At 42.2% G+C, this 5,388-nt stretch overlaps 1 long non-coding RNA gene across 4 annotated transcripts; it reads left to right on the top strand.

The window, feature by feature from the left end:
* Nucleotides 1–456: 456 nt before the first annotated feature.
* Nucleotides 457–5,118, top strand: LOC123043895 (uncharacterized). 4 transcript variants are annotated; one of them, XR_006419687.1, is made up of 4 exons: nt 458–666; nt 2,359–2,428; nt 2,540–3,057; nt 4,479–5,118. It is a non-coding gene; the product is annotated as an uncharacterized lncRNA (long non-coding RNA). The 4 variants fall into 4 exon arrangements; XR_006419685.1 differs by lacking the exon at nt 458–666 and adding an exon at nt 933–1,425; XR_006419686.1 differs by having other exon boundaries at nt 457–666; nt 2,359–3,057.
* Nucleotides 5,119–5,388: the final 270 nt, after the last annotated feature.

Genomic DNA, 5,388 nt, shown 5'->3' with positions numbered 1-5,388 from the left:
TGCATATGTGCAAGAGCGTAGTTCACTTGGAATTTGCTCGTGGTGGAGACGTTCCACCCACAAAAAAAAGGTGAAGACGTCCTGAAACTTCATGAGGTAATTTAGTAACTCGGTTCGGTGAGTACATTTATGCGTAAATAGAAAAAATGTCCATATAATCAAGACAATGAGTTTGTTGTAGGCATGTAAAATTGTGTATTAATTTTTTTATTAATCCTATAACTTGACAAATCTGATTTATATCGCATGTGATGTTGTAATAGGAGAGGGCTGGACACCATTCTATCTGATAATGAATTGATTCCAAGAATGGATCTTGGTAGTTTTGAGTAATTTCATACTATTGTTTTGCTACTTGCAAAGTTATTTGAGTGGTAGTATGTGCAAAAAAAATGTATTCGAGTGTTAATTTGTTTTATAGGTTTCAAACCATAAATATGTTTATTTATTTTGTTGGTACTTGCCATGACCCCAAGAAGTCCATCTATGCAAGCATGGGCGATACAGATAGGGCGGAGTCGGAACCATGTGCAAGATAGAGACACTATCAATCATCGGTGAATCCGGTCCAGGAACTCAAATGTTGGCGTCCATGGCGCAAGGAGGTGCTTTTCGGAGCAAGCAACCTAGCAAGTGCATCAGTGATCATTGTCAATTTGGCTAGAAGTATGTACATTTCCCTACTACAATTCCTTCAAACATGCTGACACATATATGCTTACGGACATGTGATTTTTTCTCCGTTGCAACGCACAGGCTCTTTTGCTAGTATATATATATATATATATATATATAAACCAGCGATTGCTTCTGGCCGTACGTCATCGCGGAAATTTGCAGAAAAGTCCCTGTGTTTCTTGCTATTCAACCCGCAGTCCTACTTTAAGTGGATATGTGAGAAAACGTTTCATTTTTGCAAAAAGAACCCTACACTTCTTAGTATTCAACCCGCGCTCCATTGTTCTGTCTTATCCACGCGAGCGTTCCCAAATCCCCCTCGACCCCGGCTACATCAGGGGACGCCGCCACCCCTCTGCCGCCGGCCTCTCCGCACCGGCGACCTCCCCTCCCCTCCCCTCCTATCACTTCCCTTCCCTTCCCCCTTATAGAGAGGCGAGCCCATGTCGCTCCCGCCACGGTTGGATCCAGACCAAGCACGTGGGGTTCCAGCTCGACATGGCGGCGGGATTCGCGGATCCACGGCCACGGTGGTGCGAGCGCCTAGCCGCAGTCGTGAGAAGAGAGGAGGCAGGGCGGCCATGGCGTTCCCGCCATAGCCGGATAACTGGCTCCACCACGAGCTCCTCGCAGAGTGACGATGGCGGCTCCGAACCCTAGCGGACGCTCCTGCTCATCTTCCTCCACACCTCCGGCGCCATATTCATCGCCTACATGGACGCAGCTTCCTCTCTGGCGACAGGAATGGTAACTCCTCAAAACCCCATCCCTCCTTCCCTTCCACTCTGTTCCGGTGATGCAATTTTTTTTCTTCATGATTCACCACTTGCAATGGAGTTGGAAGCAGGAGGGGCGTGGGCCAGGCATCTGTATGTGCTGCTGAATTCGATTAATGGTTCTTAATTGATGAGTAATTCGTGTTAGTTGTTATATGTGTTGTTGAACTCGCCATCAGGGACTTGATTCATGGTGGTTGCTGAATTCATTGTGTATTGTTGATTGTTGAGAGAAAATCCAGGTGAGCGGTTGCATGCTGGCGCTGGCTCAACATGCAGTCCTTTTTAAAGTGTCTAATCTGAGAAAAAGAGGAAACACGAGCGGGCAACACATACGAGCACGGGCTTGTTCGATGCGTTTGGGTAGGGCGGCGCCGCCGCCGGCCGATCTACGCGACGGCCGGTCTACTTCTCCAGCCAGGCGAGGGTGGCGGCGATGGGTGGTGGGCCTGAAGATGAGGTGGTCTTTGTAGGAGGATGCCGGGGATGGGCAGCACAAGGAAGGTGTCGCATCGATGTTGGGGACCGGCGTGTGTTCCGACAACGGGTGGACAGCCAGCCGCGCGGTGGTGGGGAGCAGCGGGTCCGTGTACATGGCCGGACCACCGGGGCCGGGAGTTTCTTCCCGGATTGTTGATGAATATACTTGGGGATTCGATTCTTGCGTCCCTTGATGCGGCGCGAGATTCATTGGGATTTGGGGCGAGGAAGATGGGGGTGCCGGGGATGCTGTGATTGAAGGAGAAGTCAGTGGTGGGAGAGAGGGAGGGAGGAGGAGGGGGAGGCTTCGGATTTCAAAAAGAGACTTGGCTCATTCGATACTGACAATTCCTTGGGTGCTGATTTTGAGTTGTTAAGAACCCTTGATTGATGCAAATCTTAATTTTGTTTTATGTGGCTGCAGGTTTATAATCTAGGTAGCGCAAATTGTTTTTGGTTGGCGATGACTGCAATCATTTTCGGGATAAAAAGCAGTTAAGAGTTAACTTCAAATTTATTTTGACACTCCCGTCCATATTACTGCCGTTTATTTATGAAAAAATATTTGGTAGATGGATAACTAAACCGTCTTCCTTTTTTTTCAGCTTTTGGTGCCACTTTGTAAACTCTTAGCGATATGAGGAACCAGAGGTCAACACAAGGTAAGCACATTCAGAAGCCAGATTACTCTGCATGAGAAGATTCAGCATAAGGCTTATGGTGGTGATGAAAACATCATCAGAATCGTCACCACTAGGAGCAAAGCTTAGCTGCTTGCGACATTCAACCAATATAGTGTCGTAACCTGCTCATTCTGCTATATTTGTTATGCCTACCTTTTCTCTCTGTTGCATTCTACTAATGGTTCAGTACGTTGGACAAGCTGCTAACAAACTATTCTGAATTTCTACTTGAAAAGATGCATCAGATCGCAGAGTATGTTGGCGATGTCTTAGTGTGTATTGAACAGCTTTTTTTATTACATCTTGATTGTTGACATTGGTGGTGTTTTCTTTTGGTTCAGCAGAAATTTGTTGAAGTGAAAGATGAAGAGGAACTTGTGGAAGAGCTGAATACAGGACATGGAAGAAAGAAGAAAGCAAAGCATATACATTATAATGATGTGAGTTCAGATTTCATATGTTGTCTTCCCTGCTTCATGACTATGATAGCATGGTTGTCTTCCAGATTATGCACGCGCCTTTATTTGTCATATACTACCGATGCACTGTAGTTTGATGTGCATTCTGTATTAACTGCTCAACGGGCATTCCTTGAATAATTATAGGGAGAATACTTGATATCTTATTGTTTCAAGAAGTTCTGATTAAATGCTTAACCCGCGACTGAGTACTGAACGCGTCCAGGATGCGGAAGATGCGATGCTTGCTGGAAAGCTGGTCAAGTAGGCCCCCACCGTGTGTTTTAGCTGATTAATCCTACACATCACACCAATTGCTAGAAATAAGTGGACTCACAACAATTTCCAATCATCAGTTGGATATTTGTCGACTAAAATAAATGTTGATTTCTATATTGAGTTTGCATATTCGACCTCACCACTGCTTAGCTTTCTTCTGAGATCCCATTTATATTTTTCAGTTTTTACACTAGAGTGCTTCATTTATATGTATTACTGTAGAGATCCCATTTATATTTTTCAGTTTTTACACTAGAGTCGAGAGTGCTTCATTTATATGTATTACTGTAGGGACACAGGAATCTAGATTGTTGTTGCTCATGAACCCTAAACTTCAGTTAAATGTATTCTTTGTAATTAAAAGATCGTTGTTTTTTCCTGGATTGTACTACTTATCAGATTTCGGTTTCTGAATCTTCAGCACAAAATAGAGTCTGACAGTATATGCCATTTAGAGGAGTATTGCCGCCAACATAAAGTTTTTGCTTTGTCCCTCAAATTTTCCAGTTTTCTTCTAGAGTTGAACGCGTTGTTGGTAGTTTGCCTTCATAGAGTTTGTTGGTAGTTTGCCTTCATAGAGTTTTCATAGCAACTATCAGAATATACTATTATCAAATCCGTAACTATTTATAGCCACAATAGTAAATTCCACCAATAGCTCGGGCGAGCAGACTATCAGTGGGTCACATATCCTCATTTTTCTCCCTCAAGTTTCATTGGATATTTCTCTCAATTTAACTGAGAAGAAATAATAACATCTGCTGAGTATTTCATTTGTGTAAAAATAATAAAATTAGTGGGAAGCTTACATAATTTGCTTCTGTTGTCTTTGTGCATTCATGTCATAATGACACTTTCATCATGGATAATCTGTGCCCATCTATCTGGTGAAATAATGTGTTTTGAAGTACAGGTGACTAAAAATGGTGATTGTTTTTTTTCTTGAGCAATGAGAAGTCAATAAGATCCACATTAGATGTAATTAATTATTTGTATTATAGTAGCCTTCTTGCATATCAGTTATATACGAAATCGTAGTTTTCAATGCCATTCATTTCATTTCTTACGCTCTGGCCTGTTGTTGCTTGGTTCCCAGATTGATCCATTTTATTTTATTCTTGCAGATGTGGAGTATGATTTCCCTGATGCTATGTTAAATGGTTTCAAGCACGTTGTGGAGGATTTAGCCATAGATTTTGGTGTAACGTAAGGACGATATTTGTGTTCTTCGCTGAGCATTGAAAACCTGCGAATTTCTGGCTGCTAACTTTTTTTTGACTGTGCTAACTTAAACTATGGTCTTTGTGGAGAACATGTCCAGTAATCTCAGTATCATTACCTGCACAGTAGAACATCAACTATTTTACCATAAAAGTTAGTTCAATTCAGTTATTCTAGCCAGCTAGCTAATGTGGTTCTTGCAAATAGCACTAGCAGCATCGCATACCATGATTCTTTCATAGTGGGGTTACATCTGAGGCAACATATATTTATTCTCTATCTAGATGTTGTATCAGGATGAAGCTTACCAACAAGGATCAGAAGAAAACATCAGTCACGCCTAATTGTGACGAAGAGTAAGGCAATAGAGCTATTTGGGTTGTATAAGAAGAATACCGGCCAATGCAGGTTGAGGCTAGACAATTGTTGCTTAACTGGGTTCAAGTTAGCTCAATTGTTCTGACAAGCTTTAGTTTTTTTTTTCCTCTGGTGTGTATTCTTGAGACATTTTATATAAATATAAATAGCATACAAGCAATCCCATTGATGAGATAGTTCACTTAGTAAGCAATGCAATGTAAGGACATACTCCCTCTGTTCCAAAATAGATGACCCAACTTTGTACTAAAGTTAGTACAAAGTTGAGTCATCTATTTTGGAACGGAGGGAGTACATTTGAGGGTCTAGATAATTTTTGAGGGTCATAGATTGTATGTTGTCAGTGAGATGCGACCAGATGGGAACTATATGCTTTGCATGGAAATGACATTACTTTGCACATGCCACTGATTTTAATGCACGAGCAATCGTTTT

The sequence above is a fragment of the Triticum aestivum genome, chromosome 2B (assembly GCF_018294505.1).
Source record: "Triticum aestivum cultivar Chinese Spring chromosome 2B, IWGSC CS RefSeq v2.1, whole genome shotgun sequence".
NCBI classification, from domain to species: Eukaryota; Viridiplantae; Streptophyta; class Magnoliopsida; order Poales; family Poaceae; genus Triticum; species Triticum aestivum.
This window is presented reverse-complemented; position numbering and strand designations above follow the sequence as displayed.